Consider the following 12,155-nt stretch of genomic DNA (forward strand, 5'->3'; position numbering starts at 1 on the left):
ACACTCTAACCCCTATACCACACTTGCTTGCTAATCTGTTGCATAGGAGGCATAAGTCACACAACAGTGCATATTTGTAGCACTCCTGGATAGTGGCATGCTTTGAGATCCTGCCAGTAACAAGTCATCTTTTTCCACATCATAACAGCTTGGAGTACTCATAGTAGCCCCATACGTTGTTCTCCCCTTCTCCCCATCCCATGGATTTCCCTGCCTCACAAACTGTAGCCAATACAGTGGAGTGATACGGGGAGGAATTTCAGCGTAAAGACATTGTGTCAAGATTTTTTTTATCACTAGAAATTATAGGATAGAAAAGAAGAGAAGTGAGGCTGTGGCTTTTGACAATCACTATGCTCTGCAGTAGTGTCTAGTTCCTGCTAGAATGTTCCAAACATCCTTAGAATTCTGAAAAGTAGAGGAAGATTCCACTCCAGAACATGAGAGCCAGTAGAATGGAGTTGGACTTAGATTGAGGAGACCATGAAACTCCCTGGAGGGCCTTGGGCCCGCTCACTGTCTCTCAGTCAGATCTATTTTACAAGATAGTTTTGAGAATCCACCCTCACCCACCTTACACCATGAGTTCCACAGAGGAAAAGCAGGATACAAATGTGATAAATTAAGAACCAAGACATAGTGAGTTCCAATTAATCAAGAGGTTGAGGCTGCTTGAGTTCAGATAATGGGGGTTCTAGTTTCTGAAGTAAATCTACTGGCATACAGTAAACTGATTTAACAGAAGGTTCTTCAAAATAGGATACATTTTGGCAGCTGTTCCAGTTGCAGCCTTGAGATGTCAGTGCTTATGATTTAATGGCACTTTTGGCAGCACCATGCCGGCTAATTTTCCATTATATCTCTACTGGCCAATTTCAATCCAGAGTAAAAAGCCACCTGATAGGGTATATCACACGTACATTATAGAGCACGTGGATGGTCTCAGTGTTGCATTCTTGGCTAAGCACTTGACATATTCTTTGCTTCTCGTATTTTGACAGCAAGATCCAGGTGGCTCTCTGTGTCAAGGAGAGGGGAAAGCAGTAACCCCACTTTTGAGTGAGCTGTTGGAATCCAAGCCCCATGGCTGACATCTATTGCTAATCAAAATTCACTTGGGGAGCACACCTGGCACACAGTGATAACTCTAAACACAATTGATAGTTGCCAGAAGTAAATAGCATGGATGTTTAGATATTCAGGCCATAAAATTGCTGGTATCCAGAGAAATGTTATCTGCATTACTTAAAAAAAAAAAAAAGCGGGGGGGGCTGCTTTTAAATGGATCGTTTGGTGAAGAGTGAACTTCATAGCAGTGATGTGGTTTATCCTTCGGGGTTCTTTCTGGTTGGCCATTTGATTATGGTGAATCCCCAAAGGCCTGTGGATTAAAAACAAAGGCTGGTTTGTAAGGGAACTTGCTGTTGATGGATTAGGGCAGTGTGCCGGCTGTAACCAGACCCACAATGCAAGTTCATTCATTTGGAGTGCGGCACTCCGACTCGTGTTACGCTCCCTCCCGACTCCACTCTTTGCCATCCAGCCGGTGAAACTTAACACCTCCTGAGATTTTATTGCCGATCACAGTTCACCAACAATGTATGTCATGCTGTGAAAAATATACCTATAAATCAAAGTCAGGGGTACAGTGGAGCACTAGTCTTTCCAAAGGGCCCTGTTCCAAAGCTGTAACTAAATAGATTTGTGTTGTGTGTGTGTGTGTGTGTGTGTGTGTGTGTGTGTGTGTGTGTGAGAGAGAGAGAGAGAGAGAGAGAGAGAGAGAGAGAGAGAGAGAGAGAGAGAGAGAGATGTATATAGATGTATAGAGACAGCAAACAGAGTTTGGTGTGAAGCAGTTCAATTTTCTAAGCCAGGATTTTTTAAGTATAACAGTTCAACTTAAACCATATTATTTTTATTGATTTTTTAAAAATGCATGACCGTATATCAGTGTTTCCCAACACTTTTGATAACTGAGGCATGCTTTTCCCCCTTTACTCAAAACCAGAGGCACACTGCACTCTTACATCTGAAAGAGATTTCTTCTAGAGTGTAGATGAGTAAAAGGTATCTACCCTTAGAAAAGCCACTTGTTCTTCTGCATGAGTCAGTGATCAGAGTGCATCTTCTTATTGGGAGGCATACTCAGAGTAGTAAATCATGCATAAACAATATGGGCAGTCTCCTCTGAAGGCTGGAAATTCTGCTGCACTTCTGCATCAAATGTGATTGAATGTTCCAGTCACATGCAATACAGACACAAGGGGCAGAGCCACCATTGAGTGGACTTGTTAAAAGAACCCGTGCCGCTGCCAGTCAGGGGCTGCGCCTGGCACCCCAGCCACTCCTTGATGTCAGAAGCAGGGGGCGTGGTGGGGCAACCGGTGGGAGGAACATGGGCCACTAGCTAGCTTCCTCCACCAGTGCCAAACACAGTAGAATTACCTGCCCCACCAGAGGCTGATTGTTAGGAGACATGGCCAGAGCAGTTAATCACGCAGAGATGCAGTGGGCAGACTCCAACATGGGTGATTATTGAGCTCACAGGGGCATGTATTCATTCATTCATTCATTCAACTGTTTGTGTGCCACAGGAACTTAATACAAAGCATGTGAATATGTCTTGGCACATAGTCTGGGAATTGCTTGGTACATAATTGTGTACTATGGTTGTTATTTCCAATAAAAAGGACAGTTAAGATGGTTGGGCTGTTGTTCCAGTATTGAATAAACATTAAGGCCATTCACACGAGCAGCCTTAAAGCCTTGCACAGTCCTACCTGGGTAGGGCTGCTTATGTGGAGCACCAGGACTGCTCTTCACCAGGCGCTCTTCACCAGGATAACCTGGGTTTTGTACCTGGGCTTATTTTGAGGTAGAAGGGCGAGAGTTAAAATGCAAAGAGCTGGGCCCTGCCCCAAGGAGTACCTGTATCCTAGGGAAGTTTTACAAAAAGCAGGAGGAGTCAGTCTGCCTAGAGAGAGGAGGAGACTCATCAAAAATTGATTTTTCTACTCCTGGAGTAAGCCATATGAAGCTGGATGGTTAGGCTATTTCATGTCTTTACTATATTTTGGTTTGTTATGTAGTGTTGTTATCCTCTCTTTCCCCTTCACTCTTGTAATAAACAAGCCCTTATTCTTTTGTTCAAACCCCCCCCCCCTGTGTTTGATAATTGCTGGTCTCTGTCTAGTTTGCCTAATTTTAAACCCCCGACCCATGGCCTAGCTGCTTGGGGTACATGGGTGTAAAGTGTTGGAAATTCTCTGTGGTGAGAGAATCCCTTTCTCATTATAGCAGAGTGCACAGAGGCACAACACAGTGGTAGTTTAGTTAGGCATGCGTGTATGCTGAGAGTAAAGTAACTTGGAGCCAATTCATAGTTTCAAATCAATATAAAAGGCATTTATTAAGGAACTCCAGTTAGGATCTCTAATATATCGATCTAGCTGGATGCAGATGGATTCTGCATCCTCTCTGCACATATGGTGCAGGGAGAGAGGCTTGCCATGTTGCAAGGTAGAAAGGGGCAGGTAGGGAAGAGAGAGAGGAAGGAAGTTGAATCCCTAAGAGTAGCAATCTACATTTCAAAGGGATAGCATCAGAGCAGTGGAGAAGTGATGACAAATGTCTTGACCCTCTAGCCCTCTGACTTACTAGTCTGTCCTCCACTGTCTGAGACAAAGAGACAGTGCGACGTCCTTTAACTTCCAACATAAAGAAGGGGGCAGTTCTAGGGTGAGCCTCCTCTCCTGTCAGGAGGGCCATTACAGAGAGATGCACTGTGCTTTGTGTGGATTGAAGCATTAGGCAGAAATTCCTATGGTCTGCTGTTGTTGTTTTTAATCACTGGTCTCTAGTTTCATTGCAAATATAGATATTATGGTTTTATCATTTTGCATATTATTGACGAGTAAAGATAATTATAAATAACTGTAGAAGGTGAACTTTAGGAGCTATTCTTTAGGAGCCATTCTTTGGACCCACACCTCCTGCTTGAACAGCAGGTGGAGGCTGCGGCCAGAAGTGCTTTTGCCCAGCTTCATCTGGTTTGCCAATTACGCCCTTACCTTGATCGGCAGGCATTAATGACAGTGACCAATGCCCTTGTGATCTCCCACTTAGATGATTGTAACGCTCTCTATCTAGGGCTACCTTTGAGGACAATTAGAAAGCTACAACGAGTCTAGAATGCAGCGGCTCGCCTACTCATGGGTACCAGAAAATATGACAGGGTAACACCTCTCCTGCAGTCATTGCACTCGAGTTCAATTCTGGTCCTGGTTCTGACCTTCAAAGCCTTGCGAGGTTTGGCGCCTGTCTACCTACAGACCCGCCTCTCCCATCCAGTTACATCCTGTCTGGTCAGATCTTCTCAGATGGCCCTTCGGTCGGTCCCTGATTTCCGAGAGGTTCGGGGTGCTAGGACCCGTGAAAGGGTCTTTTTGGTTGCTGCCCTACTTCTCTGGAACTCCCTTCTTGTTCAGATTCATTTAGCTCCTTCCTTATTGATTTTTAAATCTCTATTGAAGACTTTTCTTTTTCGCCAGGCTTTTGCCCTGTAGTTTACCTTTCCCCCCCTTTTTTGTTAGTAAAGTAAAACTTTAGTTTTTAATTTAGAATGTAATTTTAATGCTGTCTTGCTTTGCATGTTTTTGTATACTGCCCAGAGTCCACTGCCCATAACAATAAAGAGATTCATATTTAAAGTGTGAACAGTACAAAATGTTCACTAAATTGAAAAACAGGAGCTTCTACGCTTCAGTAATAATAGTATAGGAACAATAACTATAAAGGAATACACACAATATTAGTCAGAATAAGGACCTCAACAAGATGGTCCAAAAGTGTGTGTGCTAGATATCACTAACTGTTCCTGTCAGTGTCATGAGCTGAGTTTCATCTCTCCCCTATACAGATGTAGGGCTTTTCCAGATGATGAACTATTGAGTTTCTTTTTAAGCTCCATACTTGTGTACTATGGTTGTTATTTCCAATAAAAAGGACTCTTGTGCTAGACCCAGATACCTGCCACAACTGTTGCAGAATCCTCTCCTCCCTCCTTGTAATTTTCAGTGCTCCAGCCAGACATTGAGCACCCTCTGCCACTATTTTTACAATGCCACAAGCAGTTATGAAAAGGAAAAATAAGTGCTGACTAGCAGGTGGCACTGTACAAATAGCGCTGGAACAGTGCTTTGTATTTGGGCAGAACGCTGAAGCTCGCAAGGAGGGAGAACAGGATTCTGCAACAGCCAAGGCAGGTGTCCCGATCCTGCATGAAAGTGCATCAGTATGTATTGCAGGACCTTAAAAAGAAACACAATAAACCAGTGTGTGGAGAAGCCAATAGAGAGGTGGCTTGTAAAAGACGCTCTTGTTGAAAGGATGCAATTCCATGTCTGGCCGTGTGATATAATAACTTGTAGTTAAACCACTGCAATTTGCCAGATGTGGGGCTGCCTTTGAAGAATGTTCAGAAACTTCAGCTGGACAGAATGTATTAACCAGACAACATATAGCATTGGTACTCAGAGAGCTGTACCCGTTTCTGATTATTTTCCAGGCTTAGTTCAAAATGTTGATATGAACTTTGATATGAACAAAATGTTGATATGAAACCCTACATGGTTTGGTTTCAAGTTACTTAAAGAAGAGCTTTATCTCATTTTCACTTCCCTGGATCTGCTCTACTGAGTGCCATCATTATTGGAGGTGAGACAGATGCCACAGCCTTTATAGTGGTGGCACACACCCCCTGCAACTCCTTGCCTAGAAAAGTCTGCTTGGCTATTTTGCTAGATACTCTTAGGTAGTTAGTCAACTTTTTGTTTTGTTTTGAAGATGTTTTCTATTATCCGTCCAATGGGTGTTTGTTTTAATATTTGTTTGTAACTAGCTAGCTGGCTTGTGTGTGCTGACTTCTTGTTGTTAATTATTCAGATGTATTTTATTGTAACAGAATTCTTATTTTATTTTTTATAATACATTATAAAAGCCTTTGGGCTAGTTGGCAGTATATAAATGTGAGTCAATAACCGTGGTGGCTCCTACGTAAGGGCAAAGTGGGCACAGCCCCCTGCCCGTAATGATCTGCAGCTGCTTTGTTACTCATGTAACTACAGAGGCGTATCTAGGGAAAATAGCGCCTAGGGCAAGCACTGAAATTGCGCCCCCTGTCCAGGCATCTGACACTCATCTTTCAGATAACTTTGCCATAATATCAGCTGGAAAATACAAGTCAAGCTCGTTAATCTTTTAATATTTCAAAAACTATTTAGCAGTGGACGTAGCCAGACCAAAAAATGCTGGAAAACTACAAATTTCAGTATGCTGGGGCTCATGAAATACCCAAATACTATGTGGAGGTGTTCTTGGAAAACGAAACAGAAGTGCCTGTCTAATTCTCTACTATGCATTGTAGCATCACTATTACATAAGTTTTAAAAATAAATGGAGAATTTGACTTTTCCCAGATAGTCTGAAAATAACTAAAGGATATGCAGAGTAAACTGTGTCACTGCTTGGAATATATTCTAGTATTTCAGAAAGACAGTTAAAATGAGAGAAAGAGAGCAAGAAACTCCCATTGGACCTTAATACTAAGGATTTCACACTGATTCAAAGACAAACTCACCATTAATAACCGTCTTTTTAAGACACCACATTTAACTCACTTATCACAAGAAGCAAAGTAAGAGCAAATGAATACAACCCTAGCTCATAAGCTTCAACTCAGTATTCACAAGCCCTGATTCTCTGTACATAGTGCCAAACTGAATATGTGTAGAGTGACTTATATTATATTAATATTTTTTTTAAAAAAATTACCTGTAGGCCTTTGGGGGGGCTTCCTAAAGGCTGTGGGGAGGGGGGTCTGCAAAGGTTTCCCCTCCCCCCACTGGCTTCTAGGGCCTCACAGGGACCATTTGAGCATATGCAGTGGCCATTTTAAAAAAATATATATATATTTTAAAATGGCTGCTGAAAACAAAATGGCCACTGCGCATGTTCAAATGGCCTCTGCGAGGCCTGGCATGGCCTAGGGCCTCACAGAGGCCATCTGAGCATGCACAGTGGCCATTTTGTTTTCGGAGGCCATTTTTTAAAAATTAATTTTTAAAAATGGCGCCCCCCTTTCAAGTGGTGCCCTGCCTGCCCTACCCTAGATACACCCCTGTGTAACTATAAGGTGCAGGCATCATTTTTAATTCAGTAACATATGCATCCTCTGTCTCTCAAGACTACTGTTCCAGGACCTGCCATTTGTGTGGCTTTGGTGAGCTCAAGGCTCTGTGCCTTTGATGGAAAACATTAGCATAAGAATTCCCTCCCCAATTTAAATATTAAAAAGCCTCCTAGCTAATAATCAGCTTTTTGCTTGTTGACACAAAGTGGGCTATTCCTCCAGGAGCCACTTCCAGGTCTTCCAGAAGCTTCAGCCAATAAAGAAAGGCTCAGCTATGATTGATTTACCCAACCATTCATCAGGAGCACCTGGGGCAAGCACAGTATTTGAATGGGGCTGGAAGGAAGCAGGAAGCCTCATTTTTATTTAGGAGAGCATATTGTGTTCCATCTTTTGTGAAACATGGTAGTAGTTTGTGCAAGATGGGGGTACTCAGACTGTAGGCAAATGGAGTTCAGAAAAGGTGAGAGCCTAACTAAGCCCTTAGAAGGCATTGGATTTTGCCAGCATTTGCTGGGAACTTTTCTCTTTTTTCCTTTTTTCCTATTTTAAAATTCCACTAGTAAATCTTAGTCACATTCAGAGATCTAGAAAATGGGGTGGGGAAAGGATGGGATATGGTGGGCTGACACTTCCTCTGGGGAGTTATTTTCATAACAAATGAACAAACAGCCAACTCCTTTGTTTCCCCTTGTTCTGGGACTTTAAGAAAAGCCTGTTGCTAGCAACCTCATCTTTCTCTTACTCTCTCACCTTTCTGGAGAAAGGGAGAGGTTTTTTCACTTCCAAATAACTGAAAATTATTTTAACTGAAATTACTAATTGGCCAATTTGAAATTTACCCTGTCTGAAATGTGTGGAATACATGTGTTTAATTTTTAAGAATTCTTAGACTATATTGCCTTCTATTTATGAGCAACCTAACAGGCTCAGCTTGGAAACCAGGAAAATCCAAAATAGTCAAATAGCTGCACCTCTCTCTATAGTCCTTAAACCAATTTTTGTTTGCTGTTGGTTGGTTATTTTGTGTGTTGAATTTCTTTTTGATGCATGGTACTAGTATTGAAAGGAGAAATCTTCAGCATAAATTCTTTGGTCAGGTCTGTTATCTATATGGCTTAATTTTCAAATCTGATAAAGTAAATGTTGCAAAGAATTGTGGCCAGTTCTGTACAGCTTCCAAGTAAAGCCTTAATGAACTCATGGGAGCCCTGAAGGACAGCCTTTGTCCTGCCCTGCCAGCTGCCCTACCTGTGACATCCTATGCACGTGGTGTTACATGCACGAGGATGTGTCCAGGCTCTGGAGAACCCCGAGCGAGCTCTCCCCGGAGCGTTTGCTGCCTGGAAATGAATGTTGCCAGACAGCAAGCGCTGTCTGGAAATGAGCTCAGGAGAGCTTGCTTGGGACTTTCTGGAACCTGGGCATGCCCACATCCATGCTTGATGTCACAGGAACATGGGTGTGCCTGGGTCCGAGTGAGCTCTCCTGAGTTCATTTCCAGCATTTACTTCCCTTCCTTTCCCTCCAGTGAGGGAGAGGAAGGGAAATACATGCATCCAGGCAACCTGGAAATGAGATCAGGACTGGCGGGCCCTCTGGCGATTGGGCCACACCCCCTTTGCACATGCAGCAGGGCCTCTGACAGCCCTTTTCTTTGACAGCCTGGGTTTTTTGAACCTTGTCACTCAGTGGTGGCTCCTCCCCTGCATGGGGACTTACTCTCAAGTAACTGTTGTGTGCATTGGATTGCAGCCTAAGGACATATCCCAGAAATGTTTATATTGTGAAAGAGGGAGAGAGAAAAGGCTTGCTTTTTGCTTTTTTTTTAAAAAAAGTATGCAAGTACATATTTGTGAGGAGAAAGGAAACTAGTGGGCTCTGTGCGTGCAGGTGGGGGCAAATACCTTGTAGTATTTTCAAGCAGTGTGAAACTTGAAAATGCAGTGAAACTGTAAACAGGTGCTCAAGAATCCACACACACCTTCAATTTCAGGTGGGTTTCTTAACATCCTGCATGGGGAGGAGAGGGCTGATGCTGCAAGGAGGGGGAGAAATGGAGGCAGTGCTGAAAGAAGGGATGGAGCTACTTAGGTGAAGAAGAGGCAGGGGGACTTCGGTGGGAGGGAGAGAGAGAGAGGACATTGCTACTTTCCACACTGACACCTACAGTTAATTAGGCCATGATTGCTTTACTTGCAGACAACCAAGGGCCAAATTTAGCACTAAATATAGCCAACTGCCAAGTGCTGGTATGAATGATGGAGATTTTGGTTGAGACAAGTAAAACAGTGTTACAGACTGGAGAAAACCATGGGCTAGCGATTGCCCTTCCACTTCTTCTTTTTTACTTGTCTCAGGGATGGACCTGCCTACTCTTATCCCTACCTATGGTTACCCCCAGCTCCCCCTTCCCCTTCACTCTCAGCCCCAACAGGCAGTGGCTGCCACTGATCAATAAATAAAATGCATTCCTCATGTGGTCAAGGAGGAGGAAAATGTTGTTGGCTTTTTACGCACAGCTTTATTAAGTGTCTTTGACAAGCGCTCAGGTTTTTCCTTTATTTGCCTGACAGTCTGTTTTAGACTTTTTCTCTTTAGAACTTTAAGACTCACTAGAATGGCAGTAATTTTAATTTTGAAACGACCTTTAGCACTTCTTTGGTGTCTTGCCTATTTCCACTCTTTTATTTAAACTATATATATCTGCGCTATTTTGTGCCCTATAAATATGAAAACCCACAGTCTGAAAATACGTTTAACAGAAAGCACTCTAAGTGTGTGTGTGTGTGTGTGTGTGTGTGTGAGAGAGAGAGAGAGAGAGAGAGAGAGAGAGAGAGAGAGAGACCAATTTGTTGAATGTGGAAATTAATGTTAATGTCAACAATTCCAGTTAAATGTTGGGAAATCCACAAATATGCTGGTGAATGTTGACTGTCAGGATGGGAGGAGTTCCACCCCCAATGGAACCCAAGGAGGAACCAAACCGCAGCTTCTGGTGAAGGCAGCAACATTTCCATGGTTGGCCCAGAGGCTGCTGTTTTCAGGGAGGTGCTTCTGGGCTAGCTCTTGAAATAAAACAAGACCCTCTTTACTTCCCCTTGCCTACCTTGGAGGCTTTTGGTATACCAGCTGAGGCGTCTCAGGGTATACCAAACTTTGTGTGCCCCAAGGCCCTCCAATCCAATGATGGAGAAATCAGCTTATCACTGTATCAAATGGCTTTAGGCATGCCAGAAAGGCATTCTTGAAAGAGGAAGCTGCATTCCTGAGAGGCAGTTGCTTGCTGGTCTTGAAGAGAGAGGAAGCAACAAGCTTGTAGCAACATTTCCACAGCAAGGAAATAAAATAAAATAAAATAAAAAAATTTTAAAGGAGAGAGGAAGGAGAAGCTAAAGTCTGCTAGGGTTGGAAATCTCCTAGAGTTAGATTTCTGGCTGGCTGGCAGTGTTTGTGTCTGCCAGAGGAGAAGTGTGAGTGGGTGATTCATTCCAGGGAAGGGCCCCAGCTTGTGGAAGGCCTCACATTTGACTGCTGGTGTTGAATACAAGGCTCGGACCAGAGGAGCTTTGCTTCCAGGTACTTTGCTAACAGGAGTTTGCAAAACAGATAATGAGGGAGTTTAGCAGGAAATTGGAAGAAAAAACTGTGGGGAGACACACAATGCAAGAATAAGGTGAGTACTCCCCAACCTTTGTAATGTTATAGGAGGACAAAAGTAAAAACCATTAATTACCTGACAGCTGTACCCAGTACCTAGCTTCAAACCCCATATAAATAGCCAATAAAACTAGTTATGAAGGTAGAATGCCAGCAGGGGAGGGGCTGCTTCCCAGTGTATTGCACAGCATGTCGTATGTATGAGTGTCTGCCTGAGGGCCAGAAGTCGTGGGTGTGCACTCGGTGGAAAGGGCTCTTGGCTCTCAGGGAACAAGTTCGTTCCCTTGAAGCCAAGGTGGCTGACCTGGAGAAGCTCAGGGAGGCAGAGAGTTGTGTGGATGAGACCCTCAGGGATGTGGTAGAGGCATCCCACTCCCAGGCTGATGGCGCTTCTGTTGTTATGGAGAATGAACGTCTCAGGGAAGGAGGACATGTGTCTGAGGAAGAAGGAAACACTCCTTTAGCAGGGACCCCTTCCTTGGGTGATACGCCCATATCCTCTTGCACAGAGGATAATCCTCCAGGGGGTGGGGACCTCTTAGTAGTGGGTGATTCGATCATTAGGGGCATAGAGAGATGGGTCTGTGACCCATGTGTAGACTGCACAGTTACTTGCCTGCCTGGTGCGAAGGTTGTGGACGTCACACTGTGTCTAAGTAGGCTGTTAGGCAGTGCTGGGGAGGAGTCCGTTGTCGTGGTGCATGTTGACACCAACCATGTTGGGAAATGCAGTTGGTAGGTCCCGGAAGCCAAATTTAGGCTGCTGGGTAGCATACTGAAGTCCAGGACCCCCAGGGTAGCATTCTGTGACGTGTTACCTGTTCCATGTGCAGGGATAGCGAGGCAGGCATTGCTGAGGGGTCTTGATGCGTGGATGAGACAGTGGTGCCGGGAGGAGGGATTTATATTCGTTAGGCACTGGGATACATTTTGGGGGAAGCGAAGCCTGTACAAAAGGGACGGGCTCCACTTGAAACAAAATGGAACCAGATTGCTGGTGCTAAAAATTAAGAAGGTTGCAGAGGAGCTTTTAAAATGACGCCTGGGGGATTGCTGGCAGGAACAGAGTGGTATCTGCTTCAGCTGGCAAAATCCCCTAAGGTGTCAGGGTGAACATGTTTCGGATAAACAAGAAGGGGACAGAATAGAGCCAGGAGTTGAGCAGAAGGAAACACAGGACAGCTTGCCAAATAGGTCAAATGATGGTGAAGAGGATAGCACATGGCAACAACAGGTGAGGGACCCGGCGTATAGGTGTCTGTATACCAACGCCTGAAGCCTCCAGGCCAAGATGGGTGAGCTGGAA

At 44.0% G+C, this 12,155-nt stretch overlaps 1 protein-coding gene and 1 long non-coding RNA gene across 2 annotated transcripts in view; one reads left to right on the forward strand and one right to left on the reverse strand.

Annotated features, from left to right (window-relative positions):
- Nucleotides 1-12,155, forward strand: part of LOC128327309 (potassium voltage-gated channel subfamily KQT member 1-like) — a 556,996-nt gene that overhangs the window by 357,458 nt on the left and 187,383 nt on the right. The gene's annotated exons all lie outside the window — the stretch shown is intronic.
- LOC128327311 (uncharacterized) overlaps nt 1-12,155 on the reverse strand; it is a 39,617-nt gene that overhangs the window by 7,552 nt on the left and 19,910 nt on the right. The gene's annotated exons all lie outside the window — the stretch shown is intronic.

This window comes from Hemicordylus capensis, chromosome 5 (genome assembly GCF_027244095.1).
Source record: "Hemicordylus capensis ecotype Gifberg chromosome 5, rHemCap1.1.pri, whole genome shotgun sequence".
Classification (NCBI taxonomy): domain Eukaryota; kingdom Metazoa; phylum Chordata; class Lepidosauria; order Squamata; family Cordylidae; genus Hemicordylus; species Hemicordylus capensis.